The 20,969-nt window shown below is 41.5% G+C and overlaps 1 protein-coding gene across 6 annotated transcripts in view; it reads right to left on the reverse strand.

Annotated features, from left to right (window-relative positions):
• MAP3K4 (mitogen-activated protein kinase kinase kinase 4) overlaps positions 1-20,969 on the reverse strand; it is a 481,171-nt gene that overhangs the window by 362,556 nt on the left and 97,646 nt on the right. Inside the window, exon 1 of one of the 6 annotated variants that reach the window (XM_053710935.1) lies at positions 12,345-12,365. The exons of the other annotated variants lie outside the window; for them this stretch is intronic. The gene's annotated coding sequence lies outside the window, so the exon portion shown is untranslated. Of the gene's footprint in view, positions 1-12,344; positions 12,366-20,969 lie in introns of those variants that run through there. 6 annotated transcript variants of the gene reach the window in all.

Consider the following 20,969-nt stretch of genomic DNA (forward strand, 5'->3'; position numbering starts at 1 on the left):
GGGCGGGCCGTGGACCGGACACACCGTTGGAGAAAGTAATTTATCAGGTAAACATAAATTCTGTTTTCTCCAACATAGGTGTGTCCGGTCCACGGCGTCATCCTTACTTGTGGGAACCAATACCAAAGCTTTAGGACACGGATGAAGGGAGGGAGCAAATCAGGTCACCTAGATGGAAGGCACCACGGCTTGCAAAACCTTTCTCCCAAAAATAGCCTCAGAAGAAGCAAAAGTATCAAATTTGTAAAATTTAGTAAAAGTGTGCAGTGAAGACCAAGTCGCTGCCTTACATATCTGATCAACAGAAGCCTCGTTCTTGAAGGCCCATGTGGAAGCCACAGCCCTAGTAGAATGAGCTGTGATTCTTTCAGGAGGCTGCCGTCCGGCAGTCTCGTAAGCCAATCTGATGATGCTTTTAATCCAAAAAGAGAGAGAGGTAGAAGTTGCTTTTTGACCTCTCCTTTTACCAGAATAAACAACAAACAAAGAAGATGTTTGTCTAAAATCCTTTGTAGCATCTAAATAGAATTTTAGAGCACGAACTACATCCAAATTGTGCAACAAACGTTCCTTCTTTGAAACTGGATTCGGACACAAAGAAGGCACGACTATCTCCTGGTTAATGTTTTTGTTAGAAACAACTTTCGGAAGAAAACCAGGTTTAGTACGTAAAACCACCTTATCTGCATGGAACACCAGATAAGGAGGAGAACACTGCAGAGCAGATAATTCTGAAACTCTTCCAGCAGAAGAAATTGCAACCAAAAACAAAACTTTCCAAGATAATAACTTAATATCAACGGAATGTAAGGGTTCAAACGGAACCCCCTGAAGAACTGAAAGAACTAAATTGAGACTCCAAGGAGGAGTCAAATGTTTGTAAACAGGCTTGATTCTAACCAGAGCCTGAACAAAGGCTTGAACATCTGGCACAGCTGCCAGCTTTTTGTGAAGTAACACAGACAAGGCAGAAATCTGTCCCTTCAAAGAACTTGCAGACAATCCTTTCTCCAAACCTTCTTGAAGAAAGGATAGAATCTTAGGAATTTTTACCTTGTCCCAAGGGAATCCTTTAGACTCACACCAACAGATATATTTTTTCCATATTTTGTGGTAGATTTTTCTAGTTACAGGCTTTCTGGCCTGAACAAGAGTATCAATGACAGAATCTGAGAACCCTCGCTTTGATAAGATCAAGCGTTCAATCTCCAAGCAGTCAGTTGGAGTGAGACCAGATTCGGATGTTCGAACGGACCTTGAACAAGAAGGTCTCGTCTCAAAGGTAGCTTCCATGGTGGAGCCGATGACATTTTCACCAGGTCTGCATACCAAGTCCTGCGTGGCCACGCAGGAGCTATCAAGATCACCGATGCCCTCTCCTGATTGATCCTGGCTACCAGCCTGGGGATGAGAGGAAACGGCGGGAATACGTAAGCTAGTTTGAAGGTCCAAGGTGCTACTAGTGCATCTACTAGAGTCGCCTTGGGATCCCTGGATCTGGACCCGTAGCAAGGAACCTTGAAGTTCTGACGAGAGGCCATCAGATCCATGTCTGGAATGCCCCACAATTGAGTAATTTGGGCAAAGATTTCCGGATGGAGTTCCCACTCCCCCGGATGAAATGTCTGACGACTCAGAAAATCCGCTTCCCAATTTTCCACTCCTGGGATGTGGATTGCAGACAAGTGGCAGGAGTGAGTCTCCGCCCATTGAATGATTTTGGTCACTTCTTCCATCGCCAGGGAACTCCTTGTTCCCCCCTGATGGTTGATGTACGCAACAGTCGTCATGTTGTCTGATTGAAACCGTATGAACTTGGCCTTTGCTAGCTGAGGCCAAGCCTTGAGAGCATTGAATATCGCTCTCAGTTCCAGAATATTTATCGGGAGAAGAGATTCTTCCCGAGACCAAAGACCCTGAGCTTTCAGGGGTCCCCAGACCGCGCCCCAGCCCACCAGACTGGCGTCGGTCGTGACAATGACCCACTCTGGTCTGCGGAAGCTCATCCCCTGTGACAGGTTGTCCAGGGACAGCCACCAACGGAGTGAATCTCTGGTCCTCTGATCTACTTGTATCGTCGGAGACAAGTCTGTATAGTCCCCATTCCACTGACTGAGCATGCACAGTTGTAATGGTCTTAGATGAATTCGCGCAAAAGGAACTATGTCCATTGCCGCTACCATCAAACCTATTACTTCCATGCACTGCGCTATGGAAGGAAGAGGAACAGAATGAAGTATTTGACAAGAGTTTAGAAGTTTTGATTTTCTGGCCTCTGTCAGAAAAATCCTCATTTCTAAGGAGTCTATTATTGTTCCCAAGAAGGGAACCCTTGTTGACGGAGATAGCGAACTTTTTTCTACGTTCACTTTCCACCCGTGAGATCTGAGAAAGGCCAGGACAATGTCCGTGTGAGCCTTTGCTTGTGGAAGGGACGACGCTTGAATCAGAATGTCGTCCAAGTAAGGTACTACTGCAATGCCCCTTGGTCTTAGCACCGCTAGAAGGGACCCTAGTACCTTTGTGAAAATTCTTGGAGCAGTGGCTAATCCGAACGGAAGTGCCACAAACTGGTAATGCTTGTCCAGGAATGCGAACCTTAGGAACCGATGATGTTCCTTGTGGATAGGAATATGTAGATACGCATCCTTTAAATCCACCGTGGTCATGAATTGACCTTCCTGGATGGAAGGAAGAATTGTTCGAATGGTTTCCATTTTGAACGATGGAACCTTGAGAAACTTGTTTAGGATCTTGAGATCTAAGATTGGTCTGAATACAATTGAGACCTGTGGAACCTCCCCCTTGGGGGAAGCCCCTTGAATTCCAGAAGATAACCTTGGGAGACTATTTCTAGTGCCCAAGGATCCAGAACATCTCTTGCCCAAGCCTGAGCGAAGAGAGAGAGTCTGCCCCCCACCAGATCCGGTCCCGGATCGGGGGCCAACATCTCATGCTGTCTTGGTAGCAGTGGCAGGTTTCTTGGCCTGCTTTCCTTTGTTCCAGCCTTGCATTGGCCTCCAGGCTGGCTTGGTTTGAGAAGTATTACCCTCTTGCTTAGAGGACGTAGCACTTGGGGCTGGTCCGTTTCTGCGAAAGGGACGAAAATTAGGTTTATTTTTGGCTTTGAAAGACCTATCCTGAGGAAGGGCGTGGCCCTTGCCCCCAGTGATATCAGAGATAATCTCTTTCAAGTCAGGGCCAAACAGCGTTTTCCCCTTGAAAGGAATGTTAAGCAATTTGTTCTTGGAAGACGCATCCGCTGACCAAGAATTTAGCCAAAGCGCTCTGCGCGCCACAATAGCAAAACCAGAATTTTTCGCCGCTAACCTAGCCAATTGCAAAGTGGCGTCTAGGGTGAAAGAATTAGCCAATTTGAGAGCATGAATTCTGTCCATAATCTCCTCATAAGAAGAAGAATTATTATTGAGCGCCTTTTCTAGTTCATCGAACCAGAAACACGCTGCTGTAGTGACAGGAATAATGCATGAAATTGGTTGTAGAAGGTAACCTTGCTGAACAAACATCTTTTTAAGCAAACCCTCTAATTTTTTATCCATAGGATCTTTGAAAGCACAACTATCTTCTATGGGTATAGTGGTGCGTTTGTTTAGAGTAGAAACCGCCCCCCTCGACCTTGGGGACTGTCTGCCATAAGTCCTTTCTGGGGTCGACCATAGGAAACAATTTCTTAAATATGGGGGGAGGGACGAAAGGTATACCGGGCCTTTCCCATTCTTTATTTACAATGTCCGCCACCCGCGTGGGTATAGGAAAAGCTTCGGGGGGCCCCGGGACCTCTAGGAACTTGTCCATTTTACATAATTTCTCTGGAATGACCAAATTCTCACAATCATCCAGAGTAGATAACACCTCCTTAAGCAGAGCGCGGAGATGTTCCAATTTAAATTTAAATGTAATCACATCAGGTTCAGCTTGTTGAGAAATTTTCCCTGAATCTGAAATTTCTCCCTCAGACAAAACCTCCCTGGCCCCCTCAGACTGGTGTAGGGGCACTTCAGAACCAATATCATCAGCGTCCTCATGCTCTTCAGTATTTTCTAAAACAGAGCAGTCGCGCTTTCGCTGATAAGTGGGCATTTTGGCTAAAATGTTTTTGATAGAATTATCCATTACAGCCGTTAATTGTTGCATAGTAAGGAGTATTGGCGCACTAGATGTACTAGGGGCCTCCTGTGTGGGCAAGACTGGTGTAGACGAAGGAGGGGATGATGCAGTACCATGCTTACTCCCCTCACTTGAGGAATCATCTTGGGCATCATTTTCTCTAAATTTTGTGTCACATAAATCACATCTATTTAAATGAGAAGGAACCTTGGCTTCCCCACATACAGAACACAGTCTATCTGGTAGTTCAGACATGTTAAACAGGCATAAACTTGATAACAAAGTACAAAAAACGTTTTAAAATAAAACCGTTACTGTCACTTTAAATTTTAAACTGAACACACTTTATTACTGCATATGTGAAAAAGTATGAAGGAATTGTTCAAAATTCACCAAAATTTCACCACAGTGTCTTAAAGCCTTAAAAGTATTGCACACCAAATTTGGAAGCTTTAACCCTTAAAATAACGGAACCGGAGCCGTTTTTATATTTAACCCCTTTACAGTCCCTGGTATCTGCTTTGCTGAGACCCAACCAAGCCCAAAGGGGAATACGATACCAAATGACGCCTTCAGAAAGTCTTTTCTATGTATCAGAGCTCCTCACACATGCATCTGCATGTCATGCTTCCCAAAAACAAGTGCGCAATAGAGGCGCGAAAATGAGACTCTGCCTATGATTAGGGAAAGCCCCAAGAGAATAAGGTGTCCAATACAGTGCCTGCCGGTTATTTTACATAGTTCCCAAGATTAAAATAATTCCTCAAGGCTATGGAGTATAAAATATGCTTATATATAAATCGTTTTAGCCCAGAAAATGTCTACAGTCTTAAAAGCCCTTGTGAAGCCCTTTTTTCTCTTCATGTAATAAAAATGGCTTACCGGATCCCATAGGGAAAATGACAGCTTCCAGCATTACATCGTCTTGTTAGAAATGTGTCATACCTCAAGCAGCAAAAGTCTGCTCCCTGTTTCCCCCAACTGAAGTTAATTCCTCTCAACAGTCCTGTGTGGAAACAGCCATCGATTTTAGTAACGGTTGCTAAAATCATTTTCCTCTTACAAACAGAAATCTTCATCTCTTTTCTGTTTCAGAGTAAATAGTACATACCAGCACTATTTTAAAATAACAAACTCTTGATTGAATAATAAAAACTACAGTTAAACACTAAAAAACTCTAAGCCATCTCCGTGGAGATGTTGCCTGTACAACGGCAAAGAGAATGACTGGGGAAGGCGGAGCCTAGGAGGGATCATGTGACCAGCTTTGCTGGGCTCTTTGCCATTTCCTGTTGGGGAGGAGAATATCCCACAAGTAAGGATGACGCCGTGGACCGGACACACCTATGTTGGAGAAACATACATTTATTGGATTTTAAAGAGCCAAGGATTTAATTTATGAAAATGTATTTTTTACTTTTTTGCGCCTATAAAAGCTCTAAAAGCACTTTAAATTATATAATCCTACTGTATTTAGTGGTCCACCGTGCACCAGCATGTTAAACACAGCACGTGCTCAGAGAACCTAAGGTGCTCGTACCATCTGGTAATGACTCATTTTATTAATTACTGACATGATACAAGCCCCACTGGCACTCTGAGCAGTTGCAGTATTTAAAATGCTAGTGCACTGAGAATATATTGCATTGTTTCACAACACTAAAACAGTGATAACTTTTACTAGAAGCATTTTTGACAATACATGTACATTGCAAATATGTTCTATTGAAAGATGTAATTCATCTATGTGTATTTCAGTTTTGAATGGAATGTCCCTTTAAACTTTATGTAGGATTGATTTATTTCTATATATCTATATAAATCATTGGTGTTTGTTGTTTTTATGTATTTTTTTCTTTAGCATTTACTTAAGAACGCTTTAAAATAAATATGATCAGTTTGTAAATTGTAAAGTGCATTTAACTGTTATTTGGCAATCATCAGACATTTCCAGATGATATAAAGATGACATGTATAGACTTTTTAAGGTACTAAGGAGTCGATTTCAATCTAATTGGCAGTTTCATCGTAATTAGTGGGTTTTTAGTTGTTTCTCAGGGCTGGGAACTCATGTTCCGCGCCCAGAAAAAAAAAAAAGACTTATTATTAACATAGAACCTAAAAGTTCTTAGTGATTACAATACATTTTTCTTCAGTACTTTTCAACAGGTTTTTGAGACCATTTTGCACTTATTGAATTCCACACCTTAAAGGGACAGTCAACACCAGAATTTTTGTTGTTTAAAAACATAATTTATGCTTACCTGATAAATTCCTTTCTTCTGTTGTGTGATCAGTCCACGGGTCATCATTACTTCTGGGATATTATCTGCTCCCCTACAGGAAGTGCAAGAGGATTCACCCAGCAGAGTTGCTATATAGCTCCTCCCCTCTACGTCACCTCCAGTCATTCGACCAAAGACCAACGAGAAAGGAGAAGCCAAGGGTGTAGTGGTGACTGGATTATAATTTAAAAAATATTTACCTGCCTTAAAAAACAGGGCGGGCCGTGGACTGATCACACAACAGAAGAAAGGAATTTATCAGGTAAGCATAAATTATGTTTTCTTCTGTTATGTGTGATCAGTCCACGGGTCATCATTACTTCTGGGATACCAATACCAAAGCAAAAGTACACGGATGACGGGAGGGATAGGCAGGCTCATTATACAGAAGGAACCACTGCCTGAAGAACCTTTCTCCCAAAAATCGCCTCCGAAGAAGCAAAAGTGTCAAATTTGTAAAATTTGGAAAAAGTATGAAGCGAAGACCAAGTTGCAGCCTTGCAAATCTGTTCAACAGAGGCCTCATTCTTAAAGGCCCAAGTGGAAGCCACAGCTCTAGTAGAGTGAGCTGTAATTCTTTCAGGAGGCTGCTGTCCAGCAGTCTCATAGGCTAAACGAATTATGCTACGAAGCCAGAAGGAGAGAGAGGTAGCCGAAGCCTTATGACCTCTCCTCTGACCAGAGTACACGACAAACAGGGAAGACGTTTGTCGAAAATCCTTAGTTGCCTGCAAGTAGAACTTGAGGGCACGAACTACATCCAGATTGTGTAGAAGACGTTCCTTCTTTGAAGAAGGATTTGGACACAAGGATGGAACAACAATCTCTTGATTGATATTCCTGTTAGTGACTACCTTAGGTAAGAACCCAGGTTTAGTACGCAGAACTACCTTGTCTGAGTGAAAGATCAGATAAGGAGAATCACAATGTAAGGCTGATAATTCAGAGACTCTTCGAGCCGAGGAAATAGCCATTAAAAATAGAACTTTCCAAGATAACAATTTTATATCAATGGAATGAAGGGGTTCGAACGGAACACCCTGTAAAACGTTAAGAACTAAGTTTAAACTCCATGGCGGAGCAACAGTTTTAAACACAGGTTTGATCCTAGCTAAAGCCTGACAAAATGCCTGGACGTCTGGATTTTCTGACAGACGCTTGTGTAACAAGATGGACAGAGCTGAGATCTGTCCCTTTAATGAGCTAGCCGATAAACCCTTTTCTAAACCTTCTTGTAGAAAGGACAATATCCTAGGAATCCTAACCTTACTCCAGGAGTAATCTTTGGATTCACACCAGTATAGGTATTTACGCCATATTTTATGGTAAATCTTTCTGGTAACAGGCTTCCTAGCCTGTATCAGGGTATCAATAACCGACTCAGAAAAACCACGTTTTGATAAAATCAAGCGTTCAATTTCCAAGCAGTCAGCTTCAGAGAAGTTAGATTTTGATGTTTGAATGGACCCTGTATCAGAAGGTCCTGTCTTAGAGGTAGAGACCAAGGCGGACAGGATGACATGTCCACTAGATCTGCATACCAAGTCCTGCGTGGCCATGCAGGTGCTATTAGAATCACTGATGCTCTCTCCTGTTTGATTTTGGCAATCAATCGAGGAAGCAGCGGGAAGGGTGGAAACACATAAGCCATCCTGAAGTTTCAAGGTGCTGTCAAAGCATCTATCAGAACCGCTCCCGGATCCCTGGATCTGGATCCGTAGCGAGGAAGTTTGGCGTTCTGGCGAGACGCCATGAGATCTATATCTGGTTTGCCCCAACGTCGAAGTATTTGGGCAAAGACCTCCGGATGAAGTTCCCACTCCCCCGGATGAAAAGTCTGGCGACTCAAGAAATCCGCCTCCCAGTTCTCTACTCCCGGGATGTGGATTGCTGACAGGTGGCAAGAGTGAGACTCTGCCCAGCGAAATATCTTTGATACTTCCATCATTGCTAGGGAGCTTCTTGTCCCTCCCTGATGGTTGATGTAAGCTACAGTCGTGATGTTGTCCGACTGAAACCTGATGAACCCCCGAGTTTTTAACTGGGGCCAAGCTAGAAGGGCATTGAGAACTGCTCTCAATTCCAGAATGTTTATTGGCAGGAGACTTTCCTCCTGACTCCATTGTCCCTGAGCCTTCAGAGAATTCCAGACAGCGCCCCAACCTAGTAGGCTGGCGTCTGTTGTTACAATTGTCCAGTCCGGCCTGCTGAATGGCATCCCCCTGGACAGATGTGGCCGAGAAAGCCACCATAGAAGAGAGTTTCTGGTCTCTTGATCCAGATTCAGAGTGGGGGACAAATCTGAGTAATCCCCATTCCACTGACTCAGCATACACAATTGCAGCGGTCTGAGATGTAGGCGTGCAAAGGGTACTATGTCCATTGCTGCTACCATTAAGCCGATCACCTCCATGCATTGAGCTACTGACGGGAGTTGAATGGAATGAAGGACACGGCATGCATTTAGAAGCTTTGTTAATCTGTCTTCTGTCAGATAAATCTTCATTTCTACAGAATCTATAAGAGTCCCCAAGAATGGAACTCTTGTGAGAGGAAAGAGAGAACTCTTCTTTTCGTTCACTTTCCATCCATGCGACCTTAGAAATGCCAGAACTAACTCTGTATGAGACTTGGCAGTTTGAAAGCTTGAAGCTTGTATCAGAATGTCGTCTAGGTACGGAGCTACCGAAATTCCTCGCGGTCTTAGTACCGCCAGAAGGGCACCCAGAACCTTTGTGAAGATTCTTGGAGCCGTAGCCAATCCGAATGGAAGGGCTACAAACTGGTAATGCCTGTTTAAGAAGGCAAACCTTAGATACCGGTAATGATCTTTGTGAATCGGTATGTGAAGGTAAGCATCCTTTAAATCCACTGTGGTCATGTACTGACCCTCTTGGATCATGGGTAAGATTGTCCGAATAGTTTCCATTTTGAACGATGGAACTCTTAGGAATTTGTTTAGGATCTTTAAATCCAAGATTGGCCTGAAAGTTCCCTCTTTTTTGGGAACCACAAACAGGTTTGAGTAAAACCCTTGTCCTTGTTCCGACCGCGGAACCGGATGGATCACTCCCATTAATAATAGATCTTGTACACAGCGTAGAAACGCGTCTTTCTTTATTTGGTTTGTTGACAACCTTGACAGATGAAATCTCCCTCTTGGGGGAGAGAATTTGAAGTCTAGAAGGTATCCCTGAGATATGATCTCTAGCGCCCAGGGATCCTGGACATCTCTTGCCCAAGCCTGGGCGAAGAGAGAGAGTCTGCCCCCCACTAGATCCGGTCCCGGATCGGGGGCCCTCGGTTCATGCTGTCTTAGGGGCAGCAGCAGGTTTCCTGGCCTGCTTGCCCTTATTCCAGGACTGGTTAGGTTTCCAGCCTTGTCTGTAACGAGCAACAGCTCCTTCCTGTTTTGGTGCAGTGGAAGTTGATGCTGTTCCTGTTTGAAATTCCGAAAGGGACGAAAATTAGACTGTCTAGCCTTAGCTTTGGCTTTGTCTTGAGGTAGAGCGTGGCCCTTACCTCCTGTAATGTCAGCAATAATTTCTTTCAAACCGGGCCCAAATAAAGTTTGCCCCTTGAAAGGTATATTAAGTAATTTGGACTTAGAAGTTACATCAGCCGACCAGGATTTTAGCCACAGCGCCCTACGTGCCTGAATGGCGAATCCTGAATTCTTAGCCGTAAGTTTGGTTAAATGTACTACGGCCTCCGAAATGAATGAATTAGCTAGTTTAAGGACTCTAAGCCTGTCCGTAATGTCGTCCAGCGTAGCTGAACTAAGGTTCTCTTCCAGAGACTCAATCCAAAATGCTGCCGCAGCCGTAATCGGCGCGATGCATGCAAGGGGTTGCAATATAAAACCTTGTTGAACAAACATTTTCTTAAGGTAACCCTCTAATTTTTTATCCATAGGATCTGAAAAAGCACAGCTATCCTCCACCGGGATAGTGGTACGCTTAGCTAAAGTAGAAACTGCTCCCTCCACCTTAGGGACCGTTTGCCATAAGTCCCGTGTGGTGGCGTCTATTGGAAACATCTTTCTAAATATTGGAGGGGGTGAGAACGGCACACCGGGTCTATCCCACTCCTTAGTAACAATTTCAGTTAATCTCTTAGGTATAGGAAAAACGTCAGTACTCGCCGGTACCGCAAAGTATTTATCCAACCTACACATTTTCTCTGGTATTGCAACAGTGTTACAATCGTTAAGAGCTGCTAAGACCTCCCCTAGTAATACACGGAGGTTTTCCAATTTAAATTTAAAATTTGAAATATCTGAATCCAATCTGCTTGGATCAGAAACGTCACCTACAGAATGAAGCTCTCCGTCCTCATGCTCTGCAAGCTGTGACGCAGTATCAGACATGGCCCTAGAATTATCAGCGCACTCTGTTCTCACCCCAGAGTGATCACGCTTGCCTCTTAGTTCTGGTAATTTAGCCAAAACTTCAGTCATAACAGTAGCCATATCTTGTAATGTTATCTGTAATGGCTGCCCAGATGTACTAGGCGCCATAATATCACGCACCTCCCGGGCGGGAGATGCAGGTACTGACACGTGAGGCGAGTTAGTCGGCATAACTCTCCCCTCGCTGTTTGGTGAAATTTGTTCAATTTGTACAGATTGGCTTTTATTTAAAGTAGCATCAATACAGTTAGTACATAAATTTCTATTGGGCTCCACCTTGGCATTGGAACAAATGACACAGGCATCTTCCTCTGAATCAGACATGTTTAACACACTAGCAATAAACATGCAACTCGGTTACAATTTTATTTAACAAAAACGTACTGTGCCTCAAGAAGCACTAAACGATTAAATGACAGTTGAAATAATGAACTGAAAAACAGTTATAGCATCACTCTTTACAAACAACACAACTTTTTAGCAAAGGTTTGTTCCCATTAGTAAAATAACACTAATTAAATTTTAAACATAAAAATTACAGAGCAACGTTTTAAATCACAGTCACTATATAAGTCTCACAGCTCTGCTGAGAGAATCTACCTCCCTTCAAAGAAGTTTGAAGACCCCTGAGTTCTGTTAGAGATGAACCGGATCATGCAGAAAATACAAGAGTAACTGACTGGAAATTTTTGATGCGTAGCAAAGAGCGCCAAAAACGGCCCCTCCCTCTCACACACAGCAGTGAGAGAGAAACGAAACTGTCATAATTAAAACAAGCAAACTGCCAAGTGGAAAAATAATGCCCAAATATTTATTCACTCAGTACCTCATTAATGCAAACGATTCTACATTCCAGCAAAAACGTTTAACATGAAAAATACCTAATAGAAGGTTTAATGTACTTTTACAGAGTAATTCCGGTGAAATACCATCCCCAGAATACTAAAATGTAGAGCATACATACATGTTCATTATAACGGTATGGCAGGATTTTTTCATCAATTCCATTCAGAAAATAAAAACTGCTACATACCTCAATGCAGATTCAACTGCCCGCTGTCCCCTGATCTGAAGTTTTTACCTCCCTCAGATGGCCGAGAAACAGCAATATGATCTTAACTACTCCGGTTAAAATCATAAGAAAAACTCTGGTAGATTCTTCTTCAAACTCTGCCAGAGAGGTAATAACACGCTCCGGTGCTATTGTAAAATAACAAACTTTTGATTGAAGTTCTAAAAACTAAGTATAATCACCATAGTCCTCTCACACCTCCTATCTAGTCTTTGGGTGCAAGAGAATGACTGGAGGTGACGTAGAGGGGAGGAGCTATATAGCAACTCTGCTGGGTGAATCCTCTTGCACTTCCTGTAGGGGAGCAGATAATATCCCAGAAGTAATGATGACCCGTGGACTGATCACACATAACAGAAGAAAAGAAAGATAATCCCTTTATTACCCATTCCACAGTTTTGCACAACCAACACAGTTATATTAATATACTTTTTACCTCAGTTATTACCTTGTGTTTATGCCTCTGCAAACTGCCCCCTTATTTCAGTTATTTTGACAGACTTGCATTTTAGCCAATCAGTGCTCATCCAGGGTAATTTCACGTGCATGATCTCAATGTTATCTATATGAAACACATGAATTAATGCCATCTAGTGGTCAAAAATGCATTTAGATTAGAGGCAGTCTTCCGGGTCTAAGAAATTAGCTAGAAATTATGACCATCCTAGGTTTAGCTTTCAACTAAGAATACCAATAGAACAAAGCAAAATTGGTGATAAAAGTGAATTGGAAAGTTGATTAAAATTACATTCCCTATTCAAATAATAAAAGTTTTTTTTGGACTTGACTGTCCCTTTAAGTCCCAAATTAGCCTTTTTTGATATCAAGTATTCCAATCTATTGTTGCTGCACATTTGCAAGACACTATAGAATGGTCACATATGACATTTTAGAGGTGTATTTGTAGATATAGTCTAGATCCATTAAAACTCTATTCACCAATATTGTATAGTCGATCTGCAATGGAAAAGACACAAATGTACATATGTATTTAATATGCGATATACTGTACAGCTAAGGGGAGCATCAGGAAAAGTCAGAAAACAGGAAGCAGGACCCCAACATCAAGAAATTGTGTGTAGCAATGACTTTCTGTAAATGTTTGTTTCTAATTCACAATCTCATTGTTATGATTGTCACTTTCAGTATAGGTGTCTTCATAAATAGGAGTTTAACCGGAATAGCGCCTTTGTGACTGCGCTTTCAAAAGGAACAGTGCCTTGGTGACCGCAAAAACAAAACCCTTCACAACAGTGCGGTTTAGAGTTTTTTGCAGCTACATTATAGAAATCCCAGTTACAAAGGTGCATCCCCATTTGAAAGCCCGATGACGAAGGCGCAGTTCCTTTAGAAAGCCCAGTCATGAAGGAGCAATCATATTTGAAAGCACAACATTTTTGCAGGTACATTATTGCAATGAAATGTTTTCGTGGTTTACAGTTTGAGAACTGCTAAATCATATTTAAAGGGACACTGTACCCAAATTTTTTCTTTTGTAATTCAAAAAGAGCATGCAATTTTAAGCAACTTTCTAATTTACTCCTATTATCAATTTTTCTTCGTTCTCTTGCTATCATTATTTGAAAAAGAATGCATCTAAGCTTTTTTTGTTTCAGTACTCTGGACAGCACTTTTTTATTGGTGGATAGATTTATCCACCAATCAGCAAGGACAACCCAGGTTGTTCACCAAAAATGGGCCGGCATCTAAACTTACATTCTTGCATTTCAAATAAAAATACCAAGAGAATGAAGAAAATTTGATAATAGGAGTAAATTAGAAAGTTGCTTAAAATTTCATGCTCAATCTGAATCACGAAAGAATTTTTTTGGGTACAGTGTCCCTTTAAGGAGATGTTACGGCCACTACCTAATGGGGAGCCTAGATGAGATCCCCAGTTCTTATAAAGGGACATGAAACATAAATGTTTATTTCATAATCCAGATAGCGCATGTAGCTTTAAATTACTTTCCAGTTTACTACAATCATCCAATTTGCTTTTATTGCTAGATATCCTTTGTTGAAAAGCATACCTAGGTAGGCTCAGGAGGCTCCATGCCTTACTGGGAGCTAGCTGCTGATTGGTGAATGCACATATATGCCAAATGCATGATAAAAAGACAAAGCAATAGCATTTAGTCTGAACTTCAGAGGAGTAGTTGATTTTTTTTTCTGACAAATTTCAATTATGTTTATTTCCACTCCCCCTGTATCATGTGACAGTCATCAGCCAATCACAAATGCATATATGTATATATGTATATCCTGTGAATCCTTGCACATGCTCAGTAGGAGCTGGTGACTCAAAAAGTGTAAATATAAAAAGACTGTGCCCATTTTGTTAATAGAAGTAAATCGGAAAGGTGTTTAAAATTATATGCTCTATCTGAATCATGAAAGCTTCATTTTGACTTGAGTGTCCCTTTAAGACCTAAGAATCAGCCATAGTGTTTCTTCCTCCACAGAAGATTCATGACAATATCTCATACCTATACTGTAGTACAACTTTCTCATGGAAAGGGCCTGGATGAAAATATGAGGAAATCTAACATCAACTACTCACATAGTTAAAGGGATTTGAAACCTAAAAAAAATATTTTACGATTCAGACAGAGCATATAATAATTATAAAAAAAAAAGTTTCCAATTTACCTCTATTATCAAATTTGCTTTGTTCCCATGGTATTCTTTGTTGAAGACATACCCAGGTAAGCATATGGAGGACTACATGGCAGGATATAGTGCTGCCATCTAGTGTTCTTGTAAAAGGATAACATTCTTGCAAAACCGCTGCCATATAGTTCTAAAGATACAACCTGGTTCCTAAGCTTACTTCTCTGCTTTCCAACAAAAGATACCAAAAGAACAAAGAAAATGTTATAATAGAAGTAAATTAGAAAGTTATTTAAAATGCACATGACTATGGTTGTGTGACTGCAGTAGTACTTCCTGACAACATTGAACAAGAAGCTCAGTCTATCCCAGACGATTCCCTCTCCTCCTAATAGTAACATAAAATTTGACGGTAGATAAAAACCAAAAGGCCCATCAAGTCTACCCATATTACGTTACTATTTCCTTAGGATAGCCTTATGCATGTCCCGGGCATTTTTGAATTCCTTTACAGTCTTTGTGTTTACCAACTCAAATGGAAGTTTATTACATGAATCCACCACCCTTTCTGTAAAAAAACTTCCTCAAATTTCTCCTGAATCTGCTACCCTCTAACTTTAGATTGTGACTCCTCCTTTTGGCATTTATTTTTTTGTGAAAAATGCTTTCAGCTTCCTCATATCAAACAATATCTAGATTGGTGACTTAAGAGTTTCAGTCACAGCAAAGCCTTTCAATTTTAGATCCTAATAAAAAACAACTCCAAAAATATGGGCTTTGAAGCAACCGGTAAGTGCCAAGTCCAAAGGAAATTAAGTTTACCATCAAAGATCCTAAAAACATGAGGAGAGTCCATGGCTTCATTCCTTACTTGTGGGAAATACTGAACCTGGTCACCAGGAGGAGGCAAAGACACCTCAGCCAAAGGCTCAAATACATCCCCCCACTCCCCTCATCCCCCAGTCATTCTGCAGAGGGAACAAGGAACAGTAGGAGAAATATCAGGGTATAAATGGTGCCACAAGAACAAAATATTTTGATCCACCCAACGGAGAAAACGGGCGGGGGCCATGGAGACTCCTCATACAGATGGAAAGGAATTATCTGGTAAGCATAATTTATGTTTTCCATCTTAATATGAGGAGAGTCTACAGCTAAATTCCATACTTGTGGGAAACATATACCCAAGCTCCAGGGGACACTGAATGAAACTGGAGGGTAAAGAAGGAGAGGCAGACCCTATTCTGAGGGCACCACAGCCTGCAAAACATTTCTCCCAAAAGATGCTTCAGCTGAAGCAAAAACGTAAAATTTGTAACATTTTGAAAAGGTATGTAAGGAGAACCAGGTAGCCGCCTTACAAATCTGCTCCATAGATGCCTCATTCTTGAAGGCCCAAGAGGAAGCCACTGCTCTAGTTGAATGAGCCTTAATTCTCTGAGGAGGCTTATGTCCCGCTGTTTCATATGCTAAGCGAATAATGCTCCTCAACCAAATAGACAAGGAAGTGGACGAGGCTTTCTGCCCTTTACGCTTCCCAGAATAGACAACAAACAAAACAAATAAAGAAGACGTCTGTCTAAACTTCTTAGTAGCTTGAAGATAGAACTTCAAGGACCGAATCACATCCAAATAATGAAGTAACCGCTCCTTCAAAGAAGAAGGGCTAGGACACAAGGAAGGAACGACAATCTCCTGATTGATGTTGCGATCAGAAACAACCTTAGGAAGTAAACCTAACCCAGTACGAAGAACAGCCTTACCTGCATGGAATACTAGGTAAGGGGGCTCACATTGCAAGGCAGCCATCTCAGATACTCTGCGTGCCGAGGCAATAGCCAGTAAAAAGTGAACCTTCCAAGCTAGTAATTTAATGTCAAGGCCGTGCATAGGCTCAAACAGAGTCCTCTGCAAAACCTTAAGAACAAGATTTAAACTCCAAGGAGGAGCACTAGGTCGAAACACAGGTCTGATTCTAGTCAGAACCTGAACAAAGGACTGGACGTCTGGAAGCTTAGCGAGCCTCTTGTGCAGTAAAACAGATAGGGCCGAAATCTGTCCCTTAAGAGAGCTAGCCGAAAGGCCCTTCTCCAGACCATCCTGGAGAAAAGAGAGAATCCTGGAAACCCTGACCTTATGCCAGGGAAATCCATGCTCTTCACACCAGAATAAGAAGGTCCGAAACACACCATATGATAGATGCGGCGAGAGAGAGAGCTTGATTGAGAGTCTCAATAACTCTCTCCGAGAAACCTCTCTTGGCTAGGACTAAGCGTTCAATCTCCACGCAGTCAGCCTCAGAGAATCTGGATTTTGATAAACAAAAAGGGCCTTGTACCAGCAGATTCCTGCAACAAGGTAACCTCCATGGAGGAGATGAAGGCATCCCCACCAGATCCAAAACCACATCCTCCGAGGCCAAGATGGAGCAATTAGAATTACTGACGCTCGCTCCTGCTTGATGCGGGCCACCACACAAGGTAGAAGTGGTAATGGCGAAAAAATGTAGATCAGACTGAACCTCCAAGGCACTGCTAATGCATCTATTAGCTCTGCCTGAGGATCCCTGGACCACAACCCATATCTGGGTAGCTTGGAATTGAGCCGGGGCGCCATGAGATCTATCTCCGGTGTCCCCCATCTGCTGCAAATCTCCGCAAACAACTCGGGATGGAGAGACCATTCCCCCGGAAAGGATTGTCTGCTTGGAAAATCCGTTTCCCAGTTGTCCACACCTGGAATGTAGATTGCTGACAGCGAGCAGTTGTGGGCCTCCGCCCATTCCAGAATCTGAGATACTTCCCTCATTGCTAGGGAGCTCCTTGTTTCCCCCTGATGGTTGATGTAAGCCACCGAGGTTATGTTGTCCGATTGGAATCTGGTAAACTGGGCAAATCCAGAAGGGGCCAAGCCTTCAGAACATTGAAGATCGCTCGAAGTTCCAAGATGTTGATCGGGAGGAGAGATTCCACTCAAGTCCACAGGCCCTGAGCCTTCCTGGCACACAATACTGCTCCCCATCCTGTGAGACTTGTGTCCGTAGTCACAATCTCCCAGGATGGTCTCAAGAAGGACGACCCTTGGGACAGGTGAGACAGATCTGAATGATTGCCGTTCCACTGTCTCAGCATGCACAGCTGAAGAGGTCTTAGATGGAATCTGGCACAGGGGATGATGTCCATGCAGGACACTATGAGTCCAATTACCTCCATACACCAAGCCACAGATGGCCTGAAGGAGGTACTGGGAATAAGAGAACTCTTTTCTAAGTTTATCTTCCATCCACGAGATCGAAGAAGAGAAAGAAGTGCTTTTGAATGGTCCTCTGCCAGACGACAGGACGGTGCTTGGACCAAAATATAGTCTAAGCAATCCCTCTGGCTCTGGCCATTGCAAGCAACGCCCCCAGAATCTTCATAAAAATCTCTTGGAGCAGTAGCCAGACCAAACGGAAGTGCAATGAACTGGAAGTGCTGGTCCAGGAACGCAAATCTTAGGAACTTGAAGTGTTCCTTGTGTATAGGAACATGAAGGTAGGCATCCTTCAGGTCTATCGTGGTCATAAATTGTCCTTCCTGGACTAAAGGAAGAATGGACCTTATTGTCTCTATCTTGAACGAGGGGACAACCAGGAATTTGTTTAAACACTTTAGGTCCAGAATTAGACGAAAAGTGCCCTCCTTCTTTGGGACCACACACAGGTTTGAGTAGTATTCCAGACCTCTCTCTGCTGGAGGTACTGGTACAATGACCCCCAGAACGGAGAGGTCCCACACACACCCTAGAAAAGCCTCTCACTTTTCTGGCCTTGAAGACAGGTTTGATAAGAGGCATCTGCCCCTGGGAAGATGAGACTTGAAACCTATCCTTGCAAACAGGTGTATAATATGTATTAATACTTTCCCCTTCTGGTGAACCGCAGCCGTCCCACAGTCTCTCCCAAGGTCTGTGTGAATATATCAGGTGTGCTAGCTGGAGGCGCTGGTTCAGCTTGTATCAGTCGTTGGTATCTTCCTTTCCTTTCCTTCCTCGGTTGTATAACTAGTGTATATTGCAGGTTACCGGCTCCTTCCCAATATGAAAAGACAATATCACAGATTCAGTAAAAAAGTTTGTCTTTATTTGGCTCAACGCAAAAGCGTTTCAACGGTCCCAGCCGTCTTTCTCAAGAGCAATAAAAGTGCTTTACAAACCAAAGCATACCTTTCCGCTGCACAGGCGGCCTTTAAATACATGTCAGTTACGCTACCTGCTTCCCCATTGGAGGAGAGCAGGTTTACACCCGATTCAAAATTTCAATTGTAAATTTAAAATAAACATCTAAAAAAACATAAAAAACAATATTAATTATATTAGAAACTATAAGTTTGTTTTAAAATATAAAATTTCTGTAGATATCATCATTTTTGCCGGTTTTGAAGTTCCCTTTCAGGTAGTTTTCTGTTTCAAGTTCTCTTTCAGGTGAAGATCACATGTTATAGGTTGTCCAATGAAATTCAGTTTCTGGTATAGTGATGTTTTGTAGTTCCCTTTCAGGTAGTTCTCTATTTTAGGTTCCCATTCAGGTCTGATATGTCAGTGGGTATCACATGTTATCGAATGTCCAATGAAAAACAGTTTCTGATTTTATCAAAATAAAAAGACATAAGTGTTATTCACAGATACAAAGTTTCTTATATGAATTCTGCTTATCCAAATATTTAGAGGAGGTAGAATAAATTGCCACTTAGAAGTTTGTTATAAGTTGGAAAAGATACTTTTCATAATTAAACATTCATATTATAAATAGACTTCTATACTTAGTTAAATATTGACTCAGCGACTTGTGTGTTGCATATAATTTCTTGAAATTAATTGTGAGAATTATATTCTTTTGTACATGTGTATATATAAACATTAAGTGTGATGATATAACATGAACTGTCTGTATAAATACATGTTTATTTTGCCCCCCTTTCATGTACTAATGTTTTTCAGTATTCACTTTACACAAATTTTACTGGTTTATTCAGGCCCCAATTTTTCTTAGGAACACATTATAGATTATCATCTATTTTGCCCCCTTTCATATGTTGAAGGTTTTTAAGACAAAAACAGCTTCTTTTTTTTTCTTTTTTTTTTGTGTGTCCTTATACTCGTATTCACCTCAACAAGAACAAAACATGTTACTGATTTATTTAGGCCCCATATTTTCACCTTTTGAATTTATCATTTATTTTGCCCCCCCTTTCATATGTTAAGAGTTTTTTTAGACAAAGGCAGCAATTTTTGTGTCCTTATTTAGACCCCATTGGGCATATGTTCTAAGTGTATGTATCCATTTTAATTCTCTTTGGTCTAGTTGTTTTGCCAGATTACCACCCCTCCAATGAAGTTCAACCTTCTCAATTCCTATCCATAGAAAGGATTCTTTTGTGAAATGTTCACAATTGTTGCAGTGTAGCGGCACTCCGTGGTCATCATGATTCTTTTCTATTTTATTTTGATGTTCCATGATTCTTGTTTTTAAAAATCTGGACGTTTGTCCTAAATACTGGATTTTGCAGCCACATTGCAACAAATATATCACATTTTTACTTTTGCAAGTAATGAATTCTTTTATTTCAAATTTTTTCCCCGTAACTGTGGAGTCAAATGTTTTGTGTGTTCTTCTGGTGTAGTTACAACCTTTGCATTTGCCGCAAGTGAAGAAGCCTGTCATGTTACTTATTTGTAAAGGTTTTTTGGGGGCTATGCCTTTTATGAGTGAGGGAGCTAATTTATGTTTCAAATTTTGTCCTTTTCTGAAGATAACTGTGGGCTTAGCTGGAATTATAGGTCCTAGATATTCATCCTCCTTTATAATGTGCCAGTGCTTTTGTATAATTTTTTTGATTGTATGATGTTCTACATTAAATGTGGTCACAAATTTAGGGAAATTATTATTAAATGAGGTCTCATTTTTGTGTTTGTTTTCTAACAGGGTTGATCTTATTTTATTTCCAACTTCTTTTCTTTCTTTTTCTAAAGCTCTATGGTCATATCCCTTTTGTATGAATCTTTCTTTGAGTATTCTTGATTGTTGTTCGTAATCATCTATATTGCTGCAGTTCCTGCGTATTCGTAGGAATTGGCTTTTTGGTACTGACTTTAGCCAGTTAGGATGGTGGCAGCTATCATGTCTAATGTAGGTGTTAGTGTCACACTTCTTAAAGTATGTTTTGCTGTGGATTTTTTCATCTATAGTATAAAGAGTTAAATCTAAAAAATGTATTTCTTTTTTGTCCTATACTACTGATAATGTGACTTGCTGATTATTGTTATTAAGTATTTGTACAAATTCTATGAGTTTGGACTCACCCCCCTTCCATATGCATAGAATGTCATCTATATATCTATGCCAGGACACCAGGTCTGCACCAAATTCTTGATTATGCCATATATGAGTCGTCTCAAAATAGTCCATGTAAATATTGGCATA

Source organism: Bombina bombina, chromosome 4 (assembly GCF_027579735.1).
Source record: "Bombina bombina isolate aBomBom1 chromosome 4, aBomBom1.pri, whole genome shotgun sequence".
NCBI classification, from domain to species: Eukaryota; Metazoa; Chordata; class Amphibia; order Anura; family Bombinatoridae; genus Bombina; species Bombina bombina.